Here is a 15,943-nt window from a genome sequence, read left to right on the forward strand (position 1 = left end):
CATCATCCTTTCAGCTGACTTGGTGAGCCCCACTTCATTTCGGGGTCCTATTTCATCTATTAATCACGTACTTTGTATTTGAGGTATAGCTGGAGCCTTGTTGCCGGCATTTTCATTTTATTCTTCAGTTGTATTTAGAGGCTCCGTAGATAGGATGTGGGTAATGTCAGGTATTGGAATTAAAATAGAAATATTGATGTTTGGCAATGACGTATAAAACTTGTAATATCTTCAAAATGTGAATGAAGTTGCTAATGGAAATGAAATAGAAATCGTTAATGACATGTTTATAGAATTTGACTAATGGTGTACATTTCCTCTTTATTCAAAGACGAATTTGGGTAGTATGAAACCTAACAGGCTTGCTCAGTCGGGTTTACTCGGTTGAGCGCCGGTCGCGCTCCTCGGATTTTGGGGTGTGACAAGATAAGAATTTTTTTTCTTGGCGGGAAAGTCCCTGAATGGTCTGTGACATTTGAAAAGATGCACGTCTTCTCGCATTTAATGACTCGAACACGTGTTGTTCCGTGATTTAGCAAATATTTTCGCCGGCTTTTGAGGTAATCATGACCATAATTTTTGCCATTTATAACTTCTCCACTACTCATCATTTTTACTCTTTACTTTCACAACTCCTTTTCTACTTTGAATCTCCCCAGAACCCTTCTATAACATTCAACTTTCTAAGTAAATTTTTCTTCATAAACATGTCTTCTAACACTGCTGCCCTCGGAAACTCTGGCCTTTTCTTCAACGGTAGCCCAAAGATACTAAACAAAGGAAGTTGAAGTTGAATATGAACCTCCTACCGTGAACTCCATTATACCTCTTAAACTTAGTACGAAATTTGACCTTTAAGAACAAAAAACACCTTCAAATTCTGAAAGTGGCAGATTTTGGCATGTCCGTAGGTACCCTTATTCCATTCGTCCTCGTAGCATCCCTGTTGTAAAGGAGGAATGTAATTGGAACAACATTGAAATCCTTACCCCCAATAAGGTAGAAAGGGTTACCTTCTCCAAGCTAGGGTTCACGTATGTTCATTCATACCCTTTCACTTTGAGAGTGGGTCAATGAATTGACCCTATAATCTTAGAATTTTATCACCGATACCAAATAAGTTTGGCACTAGTAGGCCCTTCCTTGTGGCGTATGATGGCTTGTCTCTACCAATTATGCTCTGAGACCAGGGAAACCCCAACTTTCGCACACATGATGAATCTCTACTCCCCCAAGATTTTCTGTGGGGAGTGCTAAAGCTTAGAAAATGCAGTCACCATGCCCTCCTTACCAGCATTGATGACGACAACGATCGTGGATGGATGGAATAGTTCACTGTCATTGCTACTGGGGACATCATCCCGACCACAACACCAGTTTTTCCCGAATCATGGAATCATTTCCATAAGTCTTTGGGTATTTGTTTCCTTTCCACGTAAAAAAGAAAACTTCTTTCTTTGCTAAATTTTTATTTTCTTCATTCCAGCTACTCATTGGAACCCACTACGGGTTCAAAACCTGGCTCAATGGGTGCATAAAATTATGGATATCACTACCCCAGAGTCCCGAAGGTGGAAAGAAATGGCTCCCAAATATGGGTGGAAATCCAAAAACTATGGTAAACAAAGATTCTTTCTCCCTCTTTTCGATCATACAAAACAGCTTTGAAATAATTTGTTAATTGACTCTTTGCACCGCATAGGACTTCCAAAGAGTTCTGTTGCATGCCCGACATCGAGGCTCTCAATGACCGGAGGAATCTCAATACGTGTTACAAAGTGCCCTCACCCGAAGGCAAGCCTGCGATTTTGCTCTTGCTTCCAGTGAAGGCGCCTCCTATAGGAGTCCTCGGCCTTAGGATAAGAAACCAAAGAGTAAATGTACCTCCTCGGCTGGGACTCAGGAGAAGAGAATGAAAAAAACACCAACCGGACCGAACACAGTGGTCCTCGATGACGAAGAAGGAGCCGATGATTGAGAGGCTCTTCTTTAGAGAAGAAAAAGATCCTCATCAGGTCAATCGGCTGCTCAGTTGGGAGAGCTTCAAACACCACCTCCAGAAGAGGTTCAGGGACTCTAGGGAAATGGATTTGGTTGAAAATGTCGTCCTTTCCGGTTCCTATCGACGCCTCTGGTCAAAGGAGTTCAGTCCCTGACCTTCTTCTACCACCAACTTCTGAGCCGATACCACTCCTTCTTCACCAGCTACTTCCTCTTCACTGTCACCATCAAAACAAATGGAAGATAATCTAACTCTACGATCTCCCGGCCATGAATATTTTGGGAAATACTTATTTGACACCCACTATAGACCCTCATGGAAAATGAAGTGCTATTCTTTCGGTTTCGAATGAATGCCATGTACTTTCCAAGCCAATGGATCTTGCTAATTATCTGAAGTCGCTAGTCTCAGAAAAATATTGAAGAAAGATGGGTTCTCTCTCCGGTAAGTGTTTTCTAAGCAATAACATGCATTGTTCGGCGCAGGTATCCATTTAACTTTCTTCTATCTCTTTTCAATTTATACTTCACATTAATAACTTTAGTTCTAACCTTTTTCAAGCCAAACTTCTTGCTTTCGAGGGCCTGCAAAGGTTGATTCTGGACAAGCAAAAGCTTACTTCAGAACGAGACTAACTTTTAGCCAAACAGAATCAGCTTGCCAAGCGCCTCCCAGTGTTAGAAGAAAGAATTGCTCAAATAAATGATCTCGAGGCTCTGTTATACCAATCCATGAAATATCGAATGGTTAACATCTGAAAGGCTTCTCAACGGCCTCAAAGATGCAAAGGCTAAGTGGGTTGAACTTCATGGTACTGTAACTGTTGCTACCAAGCGTGAGTCTGCCTTCATGGAACATGTTAATAACTCGAATGCTAGATTATGCTCTAAAATCGATGAGGCCAATATTGTCAATGATCAAAGATCAATGATAGAGAAAAGGATGAAAAGAGTGGAACAGAATCAAATTCATGCCGCAACAAATATTGATCTTGATTCCAGAATCAACATTGTTAGAGCTAAAAATGAAAAGCTTCAAGCAAATATTCAAAAACACAGATCCAAACTCCAAACCCAGGAAGATTCCATCGTCTTTAAGAAAACCTATTCTATATACCATACGAAGAGAAAGACTTTGGAGGAGGCCAAATAAGGCATTGCAAATATCAACAAATCCATTGCCAAGGCCCGAGAGCTGGAGACAACCGCTCAAGAGATCCTTCTTGCTTTCATAGTTGCCTCTCGAAAGCTCAGGCCTTATTTTCAGTGCCACCCGATAGTCGTTGTGATAACCTTTCCTTTAAGGAATGTCCTTCACAAGCCTGAGTTGTCAGGCCATTTAGATAAATGGGTGGTCAAAATCAGTGAGTTAGACAGTGAGTACAAACCCAATATTGTGATCAAGTCTCAAGTTTTGGCCGACTTTATGGCCGATTTCAATCTCGAGTTAATTCCCTTGGCTGCTAAGGAAGTAGTGTTAGTGTCGGAAATGACATTAGGAGTTTAGACCTTGTTTACAGATGGAGCCTCCAGTGTAAGAGGTTCCGGTCTCGGGATAGTTCTAGTCATAACCTCGGGAAAAACCCTGAGGCAGTCCATTAAAATTGTTCTGTTAACTAACAATGAACCCGATTATGAGGTTTTTGTTGCAGGACTTGAATTAGTTTGAGGACTAGGCTCTGAGGTCATCGAAGTAAAATATGATTCCCAAGTCCCAACTGGTAGTAAACCAAGTGTATGGGATTTTTGATGCAAAGGAAGAGCGTATGCAACAATATTTGAACAAGGTTCAAGCATTGCTTGCACGTTTTAGGGAATGGTAATCATACATATTCCAAGGGAAGAAAATGTGGAAGCAGATGCATTGGCTAATTTAGATTGATTAATGGATATGAAAGGATCTGACTTCGGTACAGTTGTTCAACTTCTGCACTCGGTGTTTGACGTGGATGGTTACTGCGAGGTCAATTCAACCAACTTAGTCTAGGACTGGAGGAATGAGTTCATCGAATACCTTCGGCATGGTAAGTTACGCAAAGACTCTAAGGCATGCCGAGCATTACGAATCAAAGAATCTCGTTACTTCCTCGTAGATGGGAAGTTACACAGAAGATCATACCAAGGGCCATTGGCCCGGTGTTTGGGGGCCTCGGTGGCAGACTACGTGATGAGGGAAGTCCACGAAGAGTTGGCCGGAATCATGCCGATGCAGATACGTTTGTTCTAAAGTTGATCAGGGCAGGTTATTATTGGCCTCGGATGGAATAGGACGCAATGACGTTCATTCAGAAGTATGACAAGTGTCAGTTCTATGCATAGTTTGTACACCAACCGGCGGAACTCCTGCATTTGGTGTTGTCCCCATGACCATTCATGAAATGGGGAATAGACATAGTTGATCCTCTGTCATCAGGTCCCGGAAAGGTAAGCCGACTACTTCACTAAATAGGTTGAATTAGGTCCTTAGCAAAAGATCGGAACTCTAAGTGATGGAATTCATATGGGACCATATAATCTGTCGATTCAGAATACCGAAGGAAATTACTTGTGACACCGAGCTACAGTTCATAGGCTCAAAAGTCACCAAATTTTTGGAAGGTCTGAAAATCAAGATAATTACATCCTCACTGTACCATCTCAATGCTAACGGACAGGAGGAATCAACAAACAGCGTAATCATTCAAAACTTAAAGAAAAAGTTAGAAGATGCTAAGTGCAAATGGCTTGATTAGCTACCGGGAATTACTGTGGGCATATTGGACAACGAAGAAGTCAAGCATGGGAGAAACACCTTTCTCTCTCGTATATGGCGTGAAAGCTTTGATGTCGGTGGAAATGGGGGGAACCAACTTTAAGGTTCTCCCGAGCAAACAAAGAAGCAAACAATGAAGCATTGTTGGTGAAGTTGGACTTACTCGAGAAACACAAGGACTTGGCATACATGAGGACGGTGTCTCAAAAGCAGAGGATGGAAAGATATTATAATCGCAGGGCCAATCTTCATTACTTCAAAGTAGGAGACAAAGTTTTGAGGAAAGTAACTCAGAACATTCAGGAAGTCAATGCCGGAAAGTTGGGACCAACATAGGAAGGCCCTTACCCGGTTTCAGTTATCACCGATAAAGGGTCGTAGAGTTGGAAAATCAATATGGAGTCAAATTGCCCAACAATTGGAATGTGACACACCTCAAAAGATATTACTGCTAATGGATCTATCAATATGAAAGTATATGCTGCACTCTTTTTTCCTTCGTCTAATTTTTTCTCGGTCGAATTTTTCTGGCAAGGTTTTAAATGAGGCAGCAACGAAAAGAATACTATACAAGGGAGTTTCATTGGCAAAGAAAAGACCTTTAAGTATCAAGGCACAACATTTCACATCGATGGTAAACGCAATGGCGGATCCAGGATTTTAGATTCGTGGGTGCTTAACTTTTTTAACTAAAGTACTACATATCTCATCGTATAAGTGCATAATTATTTAAACATGATGAAAAAAAGTAATGAACAAATGCATAATATTAATACTATAGACGTCATGAAACTGTGATGGTTAAGGCCAACTAGCGAGAAAAGAGATTGGCGGACTTACTGTTCTAGGAGACCAGTTCGTCTTCAAAAGGATGAACTTTGGAGTCTCTTTTTAAGTATTTTTTTTCTTTTGTTGTTATACTAAATTAGATAAAAAAATTAAAAAAAGAACATAAAACAAAAATCAGCAAAAAATCAAAAAAAATAAGTAGAATTAATGTCTAGTGGAAAGAATAAAAAAATAGACCTAATTGGGGAAAAAGAAAGAAGCTTGAATCTTGATAATATAGGGAAAATACCTATTATTAAAAAGGACCTTTCCTTACTAAAGCACCTACCAAACTTCCAGCACCTTTCCTTACTAAAGCACCCATCAAACTTCTCATTACCTGGATGCTTGCTGTCTTGTTATATCCATTTGGTTAAATATTTAATATAACTATACACACTCTTTGTCAAAGTCAATGGGTGCTTAAGCCTCCAAATGTGATACATACATCCGCCACTGGGTAAACGACTATGTGGATAGTTAAATAATCTTTGACTCGGTGGCAAGCTTTACCTTCCAACACTAAAAAAGGATTATATAATCTTCCATAAGTTGTTTCCACTGATGAAGCAATACTTCCAGTGTTCCAATTCGCATACTTCGCACTCAAACACTAGGAGGAATAGTATAAGTTACGGCAACAAGAATGCCACGAAAATAGGAACTGCTAGAACCGGGAACAATAATGTCTCATCAAGGCCGGGGATTGCATGACCAGCCCCGTAGAAATAAGTTGTACAAACTAGCCATATGTATTTGCAGTTTTACTATAGCAAATGAATGCTTATGTACTTTTAAAGATATAATAAATAAAATAAAGTCCTTTTATTTTTATCTTTTTCCTGTCCAAATGATGAGTTAATTTTATCGTTTGAAAGTTAATTAAAAACATCAAATGCCTGTGCCGACATAAATAAGAGACATCCTCTTCAAGAGTATCGTAAACATAAAAGTTCCCTCTTTTATGAAACCCTCGTAGTAAAGGGTTGATTCTGGAAAAATTTATGCCCGAAATCAAAAGGTATCAGATGAAAATATACCTGAAGTTTTAACCAATTCAATGCAAAAAGGAATATATTTGGCACAATACTTAACCAAAAAATTCTTTATTTATCAAAGTTCCAAACTCGGTGAAAAGTTTGGCATAATTACAAAGTACAAAAAAAGAAGAGAAGAGAAAAAAGAGACTAAGCATCATTGTCGCCGGAGCCGAAAGGGAGAGAGGGATATGCGTTTCTCCTGGTGGAGGAAGGCGGATCAGCTGCCGGTTCGGTTACTTCATCTTGATCTTCCTCAATCTCTTCTTTGGTCTCCGAATACTCAGAACAAGTACTCGAGGAGTCAGTTTTGGAGGGCCAAGCGGGAAGGCATTCACGAGCAGACAACTCCAGTTCTTGGGCCTGGACAATACAATCATCTATATTAGAGATGCCTACTTTGGTATCTTCCAAAGTTTTCCTCCTCGTATGATATATAGCATAAGTTTTCTAAAAATGAGGAAATACTCTTGGTCCTGGAGCTTTGCTTAGAGCCTATCAATTTCGGCCTGAAGGCCGACCCTTTCGGATTTCAGGGCACTAAGGCAAGAATCGAGCTCAACATTTGTATTTGAGTAAATCTAGTTCTGATCCATAACCCTCTTGAGCATCTCCTTCATATAATCCCTCTTCTCTTCGGTAGCATTGGCCTCCTTGGTTTTGGAGTTAAAGTCTGCCTTCAAATTATTTATTTGATCCTCCAAGGCAGACTCGCGCTTGGAAGCAGCAAGCACATCATCATGTAGCTTGGCCCACTTAGCCTTGGCCTCTTGAAGTTGTTCGTGTACTTGAGTGGATTCTTGGTTGTGGGCCATTTTGTGTTGTTTGCTTTAATACAACCGGGCCTCAAGCTCTCCCATCTCAGCAATTTTTGCCTCCAACACCGGGAGGCATGCAACAAGTTGGTTCCTTTCGGCCAGTAGTTGATCCCGCTCGGAAGCGAGTCCTTGCTTATAGAGGATCAATCTCTGCAGGCCTTCAGAAGCGAGAAAGTTGCCCTGTAAAAGAGAATATCAAAGTTGAGATTTCCATTGTAGTAGTTAAATGGAAAAGAAGTTACAAATAACAAGTACGACACTCTGTGTTGTGTTGTGCATGACATTTTTTAACAAGCACTCTCCCGAAAGGGAGCACATTTTCTTCCAATCTTTTTCTGAAGCCAACGGCTTCAGATAGTTTGCAAGCTCCACCAGCTTGGACAAAAAATGACACTCCTTCGAAAATAAAAGAGTATCACATCTCCTCCCTCGAGGACTTGAGGAATGGGGTGAATAATTCTGCCCAATATTCCTGTGGTCAGGAGACCGAGGAGGAGAAGCACCTCTTTCTCGATCATCTGTTGTCGGTGGAGGAGATACAGTTGGTGTTGTCCGTGAAGGAGCGGATGGTATTAAGGGGCGTGAAGTTGTTGGTGTGGAAGGATGAGAAGCAGTTGCGGTAGGGCAGTATCAATTATTATTTGCTCAGTGGTCGAAGGCAGAAAAGGCCTAGGGTCCAAACTCCTTGGACTAGAGACAGCAATGGGGAACGGGAAGCGGGAATCAACGTTATCTACCAGGTCCATCTCACCCCAAAGTGCTTGGGTTTCTTCTGTGGTCAAGTTTTGAAGCTCTCCCTGCTGAGCATCCGGTTGAGCTGATGAAGATGTTTTTCTCTTTTGAAGGGAAGCCTCTTCATTATTGGCTTCCCTGTCATCCACAACAACCACTGTGGTCGACTCAGTTGTACTCTTTATTTTCTTATTTTGATCCCCAACCGAGGAAGAACGTCGCATTTTTGGTTTCTTGTTTTTGAGTTGGGGACTCCGAGAGGAAGCACCCTCATCGGAATCAGATTCGCGAGCACTGCTTCATACAAGTGTACTTTGCAGCACCTTCTTGGCTTCTTCGGGTTTAACTAAAATGTCGACTTGGGGGCAGGTAATAGAGCCTTGCGGAAGTTCTGAGTCAAGCAAAAAATGGATTTAGCAGCTTTTTCATAAAGTTACCTATGTTCGTACAAAGATAAAAGGAAGAAGGACTCGGTTTACCATGATTTTTGCCCTTCCACCCGTATTTGAGGGCCATTTCTTTCCACCAGTAAAATTCTGGTATTGTGATTTCCAAAAATTTTTTGAACCCAGTGGTCCGGACTTGAACCCGTGGTGGTTCCCATCGGGTAGCTAGAACAAAAGAAACAAGAAAATCAACAATAACGAAAAATAATTTTTTTTAAGAAGGAAGGAAATGAATAAATCGAAAACTTACGAAAGTGATTCCATGACTCAGGAAAAGGCAGAGTTGTGATCGGGTTGATATCCCTGGTACTGGTAGATATGATGACGAATCGCCCCATCCACCGGCGATCATTTTCATCATTTACGCTGGTGAGAAGAGCGTGATGGCCATGTTTGCTGAAGTTTATTACTCTCCCATGAAAATTTTTGGGAGAGTAAAGATTGATCATGCGTGCAAGGGTTAAGGTTTTCTTAGTCTCCGTGCACAATTGTATTAATATTGTTATTCTTGTCAGTTAGTCCCATTTTAGAGGTTGAATAATAGCTTCAAACTTTTACGGTAGGAAGGGGGAACAGTTTTCGCCTCTTTTAGCACCTTCAGATTGATTCTTTTTCATTTGTATCCTCTTGATGTTTTAAATATATGAATATTCAAAGAGACAGTGTTATCAGTCGTAGGACAACTCTAATCTTTTGATTTGGTAGATATGTGCTTCCTTTTCCGTGGAGAAGAAAAAAAATTAAAAAAAAAGGCAGGGAAGAATGTGCCTTTCAAAGAGTAAATACAACGTTAAAAAGCTCAAGTACCACGCCCTTGAGCTTTTTGTTAGGGAATACTAAAAGTGCTCCACATATGCAAACTTAAGGGACTACTAGTGCTCTAGGTTATATGAAAGTTATCATTTTAAGTCTACCCCCAAGCATAAAGGGACTCTTGGAGCTTAATCTCAAACATAGTCTCTATTCTCCTGTGATTAGGAGTGCCAATGGATCGTTAAGAACGGATTATTAGATTCTTTCAATAAAATTATAAATTTTTATATAAATTTATAACCGCACAGAGTACATTCACATATATAAATATATTTTGTATATTAAGTTTAACAATAACAAAGCATCAATTTTTTTCCTTAGATTTTGGGATTATGAAATGGCTACAAACAAATAGGGTATATAAATACTCAAAATCTCAACTCCCAAACCTATTCGGCTATTTCTATTGAAACTAAATTAGTTCCAATATCTTGAGTAGCAAGCAATAAGGTATTCTAGTGATCTAGTAGCAAGCCACAAGGTATTGCCGTATTGGATAGATTTCTCTTGTTAGATACTTAATTTTAACGATTCTATTCTTGAATCTCAGCTTGATTAATATTCTTTTTTACTTGTATGATTTATATTTCTCTTGTCTTTGTTTAGTGTATTTTACATTGTTGTACAATAGTGAGATGGATCTTTATGTCCATCTTCATGCTCCATTGATTCATCATATTTTAAACAATAAAAATGCCTAGAGATCGTGCCAAAGTCCTACCCAAGTGCACATGTTATTATTTTCTAACTTTCACTAAGGACTCTTACATGACGTTTTAAAAAATATCAAAAATTAACTAAATCGTGCCGATACCAAAGAAAAATTGAGATGATTGAGACTATTTCAAAAATTTACTTTCGGTTATACAAAATATAGTAATTGAAAATTTGATACGTTATAAATTTTGTAAAAGAACCGGCCCAACCTCCATTGACACTCCTACTTGTGATTATTTTATCATTCAATTCAATTTAATTAAATTTTACTTTAATTATTACTTCCACGTTGCTTCGGACATTTACATAACTAGTTTCTCGGCACGTGCGATGTACGCGTATTTCGAGTCATATGGTACCCAACTTTATAAAATATAGCGATATTATTAAAATGTAGCTTTGAGCAAATAATTATACATGATAATAAAGTACAAATTTCTTTGAATATTTAATTTGGATCGTCATATAGTGACTTATTTGTTAAGGTCAAAATGATTGGATATCGTCAGAATTAAACCTACAAATATGAACCATCAAAGATTAAGTAGATACATGTGATTTTTGCTTATTTTGATTTCATGTGATACAAATATGCAATAGTGTATTTCACCTAACATACAATCTTGATATAGATATTGAATTTTATATATCACAAAGAATAGACATTTGAATAATGAGCAGAGTAAAGAAAATTGGACCTTTTTTATTATCATCAAACCAATCCGATCTCTTAAATTGGGTAGCAAATCCTTGCCAAGTTAACTATTTGAGCCCGAAAGGTCGTATCATTTTGACACATTTAAAGATAACTTTCATAGTCAAACACCATTTTACTGTCAATCTCGCTGGGTTGATGAGCCCTTATGCTTATAATAATTCTCGAACATGTACCAAATAACGGGAACAAGCGACTGTATCTGTAAATCATTCTAGTAGATAAACCTGATCACGCTCGACTATGTCTTATAAAAAGGACTAAGCAGTCGTTGCAAATATAATCTGGTTTATAAGTCCGGAGTCGAATCCCACAGAGAACTAAGGCTTAGCTACAGTTGTTCAATATTGCTAAGAAACACAAGTCCAAACAATTTTCTAATTATAAAGATTATAATATTTATTTTTCTCTAATTAACTAACAAATACTAGAAAGCAGTAAAACTATCAATTAACAAGGATAAGGATTAGAGACAAGATTAAGGAGGTCTAGAGTTATGATTTCCCTATTGTCGGAATCCTTTCCGCTACGTTATCTATAAATTTGCCTAAGTCTTCTCTACCAATCATGAGCACTCTGAATGTTGTAACTCTATCCGAGTAATTACCACAATTTCCTAGACATATTCTTTCGAATTACGCTAGTTGGCATTAAGTACGGCTTACTCATATCGCACCAAGGTTTCGTTATCCCTAATCTCACCTTTAAACTCTTCGTATTTATCCCTCATATATGTTAGGAGTGATGTTGTTAAATAACTACCTAATATGCACTCTCTCCTGAGTAATACATTCTAAATAGGCACAGTCGATTGAGAGCTCTTCAACCAACCACAATAATAACGTAGTTGAACAAATAGAGAAAATACTACATCAAATCTATATTAACATAACAGGAAAATCATCCTCCAATAGGTTCCATCAAAACCCTAGATAACAAATTAGCTATTCATAATAGTATGCATAACTGCAATACTAGAATTCATAACCAATAATGGAAATAGGAAGAAGGAAGTGAAAAACTCGTAGATGAATTGTCCGCCTTGCTCCTAGTATGTTCTTGCCTCCTTAGGATGAATCACCAGTCTCCTTAGCCTCCTTAGGTCTAAATTATGTCCAAACTCGATCTCTCTCTATCTCTCGTCTGTCGAATCTCAAAGTAGCATTTTTAGGTCTATTTATATGTGTAAGAAAAGACCTAAACGTATAGGTCAAGTCCTAGTCAAATCAGGAGACAAAATAAATCTTCAAAACTCAGAATAGATCTCGCCACTAGTTTGGCATTGCTGTAATGACCCGACTGGTTGATTCATGAGTTATAGCCACCTTTCCCTCATTTCTGCTTCCTTATGTATTCCTCAACTGTATTTTATCGTATCGTGTTGGTTGGTTCGGGTCTGGAGTGGTTTCGGTGTGGAATGAGACACTTAGTCTCCTATTTAGAAGCTTAAGTTGGAAAAATCAACCGAATATTGACTTATGAGTAAACAATCTCGAATTTGGATTTTTATGGTTCGGTTAGCTTCGTTGAGTGATTTTGGACTTGGGAGCGCATCCGGAATGAAATTTGGAGGTCCGCGGTAGAATTTGGCTTGAATTGGCGAAATTGGAAATTTGGGCGATTTGGGTCGGCAGTAGAAAATTTGATATATGGGTCGGAATGGGATTCCAGAAGTTGGAGTAGGTTCGTAGTGTTATTTGTGACATGTGTGCAAAATTTCAGGTCATTCGGAGGTGATTTATAGCCCGTTTGGCCAAGCTGCAAAAATCAGCTTATTTTGAGAAGTGCTTTTTTTGAAAAGTGCTTTTCTCAAAAGTACTTTTGGTGAAAAGCAGTTTGTGTTTGACTAATTAGTTTGAAAAGCACTTCTGAGCAGCAATTAGTATTTGGCCAAGCTTTAAAAAACTGATTCTAAGTGTATTTTTCTCAAAAGTGCTTCTCAAAAAAATGATTTTGGAGAGAAGCTACTTTTTTCTGCTTCTCCTCAAAAGCATCTTTTTTCCTTCTAAAATCTTGGCCAAACACCTTAATTTTTGGCCAAAAGTGCTTTTGGCAAAAAAAAAATACTTTTGGCCCAAAATAAGCTTGGCCAAACAGGCTATTAGTATGTTTTGGCGTCATATGCGGAATTTGGAAATTTAGAAGTTCTTAGGCTTGAATCCGAGGGTAATTTGGTATTTTGATGTTGTTTTGAGTGTTCTGAAGGTTCAACTAAGTTCGTATGTTGATATATGACTTCTTGGTATGTTTAGTATAAGTCCCGAGGGCCTCGGGTTGATTTCGGGTTGTTGACAGAACAAGGTTGGAATTTGAGGAAATGCTGAAGATTGAACTCAGCTGTCATAACCGCACCTGCGGAGTAGGGACCGTAGGTGCGGTCCTGCAGAAGGGGACAAGGGGCTGCAGATGCGGCCAAGACTGAGGTTGGCTGGGAGTCGCAGGTGTGAGTAGTGGAGTGCACCTGCGATACCGCAGGTGTGATATTGGGACCGTAGATGCGGTTTCTGTAGGAATAAGTGGGAACCGCACCTGCGATGGATTTTCCGTAGGTGCGGCGTCGCAGATGCGACTGTTGGACCGCAAATGCGTAAGTTCAGGGGAGAAAGTATAAATTGTGGACATCATGAATTTTGGGTCATTCTTCACCATTTTTATCCGGTTTTAGAGCTTTTGGGAGTGAATTGATGAGGGATTCAAGGGGGTTTTCATCGAGGTAAGTTACTTGAGCCCTAATACTCGTGTTTATGGTAATTTCCCATTGTTTAATTATGTAATTAGTGAAGATTATGGGTGAAAATGAGGGGTTAGTGTTTGGGATTTTTGGAGATTTTGATTGAGGATTTGAGGGGTCAAATGCAGTCAGATTTTGGATAAATCTTGTATGTATGGGCTCGTGAGTGAAAGGGCTTTCTAGTTTTGTGATTTTTTTTTTAAATTCCGAGATGTGGGCCCGGAGTCCAGGTTTGAGAGGATTTCGGGATTTGTGCCTAATTTGATAGTTTTTTCTTGTGGAATTCATTCCATTAGCATATATTGATGGTATTGTGTTGGTTGTGAATAGATTCGAAGCGATTGGAGGCCGAGGCGAGGGGCAAGAGCATCGCGGAGTATATATTTGACCAGTTTGAGGTAAGTAACGATTGTAAATCTAGTCCTGAGGGTATGAAACCCTGGATTTCGTATCTCTTTACTATTTTGGATGTGACACGCATGATAGGTGATGGGCGTGTGGGCGTGCACTATTGGGGATTGTGACTTGGTCCATCCCGTAGAAATTATAAGTTGCGTATTTGGCCGAAACTATATGATAAATATGTGTTTTAAAAAGAATTTCTGTAAATTGGGCTGAATGCCATATTTGGGTCTTGTTCCAGAGCCGTTTGGACCCTTAGGGGCCTTTTTCTTATTATCCTTGTCACACCTCCTTCTTCCGACCCCGCGAGGGTGCAAGGAGTTTTCTCCAATTAAAGGACAGTCGAAACGGAATTTGTTTATTTATTCCAGAGTCGCCACCTGGGAATTTTATGGCGTCCCAAGTCACCGGTTTTAATCCCGAATCGAGGAGAGTATGACTCTGTTTGTCATTCTGTGAACCAGAAATCCGAGTAAGGAATTCTGTTAATTCAGGAGAAGGTGTTAGGCATTCCCGAATTCCGTGGTTCTAGCACGGTCGCTTAACCGTTTCATACTTGGCTTGATTATCTCGATTTATTAAATACATTTTTTCTTGTTACATGATTTCGTTACCGCTTTTGTTTAGATTGTTTATAATTATAGACCTTTCTTGAAACGAATCACGCGTACGTATATTCGTATTGTATATCTTTTATAAATGTAAAGAATCGTGTCACGCATACGTGTACACAAAAAGATTGATAATATTTTTTATATTTTATTATAAAAATATAATGTTCGAAATTGTGCTTAAAATAAAATTAAGAACATTCGTCACTCTTGTATGTTTAAATAGTGAACTGCACATCTCGGGTTATATGAAATTAATTTAATATCCTCCGAAGAACCCCCTTTTATTAGAAAAAAATTGCTCGAATTTGCGCGAACGCATAATCCGAATTGCCTTTAGAAGTATAATCAGGTCACGCGAACGCATCCCTAATTACACAAAATATTCTTGATGGTAATATAAATTCTCTACAAATGTTTATTATGTCCATCTATTTTTAAATGTGAAAGTCATGGGAAATCACCGATTGGGACGCCTCCAAATTTCTTGAAAAGAATTCAAAATTTATTAGATGTTGACCGCAAGTTATATTTTACACGTATGAATTATATACCTCACAACTATTCAATTTTAAAGAATTAATGATATGAAAAATAAACAACGTGTAACTAAAACTACCATTTTTATCGTGAATGCAATATTCGTATACCCAAAAGCGAATTGCGTGCAAAACTAGGAAAAGAATTAATTTGATAAACGAACTAATAGTTTTCGAAGAATTTTCATTGTTATATTCAGAGCGAACTCTATTTTTGTATATCTTTGACTTAAATGTTGCATTTTAGTATTTATAAATCCGACCTTTTACACAACTAGTTTTTAGTCCAAAGGTCAAGTTATTTGGTTAATTTGCTTACAATGATTGAATTTGGGATAGATAAACTAAACCAATTTTCTTTATCTCGGCTTATACAAGCTATTTACAAATACTTAATCTACACTTTATAAAATTTTTGACATTATTTTATATACTATTTTTAAGAAGTGAATCGATCGCATTCCTAAAATAAATGGGCCATTTGTTGTTAAGGAAAAGAAAACTAATTTACAAATTGATTTAATAAAATGAAATTACATGTATCGTAGTTATACAATCTGAACCATTCATAATATTCTAACATCGTAAACGTAACGGATTATATCAATTCACCTCTCACCCATGGTTATACACATAACCGTTACCACGCAATGTACGAACAAAATACAACTTTCATCATCTAGCTTTAAACAAAATCGAATATTGGACGAGATATGCTAGTAATGTAGTTTCTTGATATTTCCATACTATCCTATACTTAGCCAACAATATCACAAGATTTAATTAATGGCCAACTTTCTG

The sequence above is a fragment of the Nicotiana tabacum genome, chromosome 16, assembly GCF_000715075.1.
Source record: "Nicotiana tabacum cultivar K326 chromosome 16, ASM71507v2, whole genome shotgun sequence".
In the NCBI taxonomy this organism is placed as follows: Eukaryota; Viridiplantae; Streptophyta; class Magnoliopsida; order Solanales; family Solanaceae; genus Nicotiana; species Nicotiana tabacum.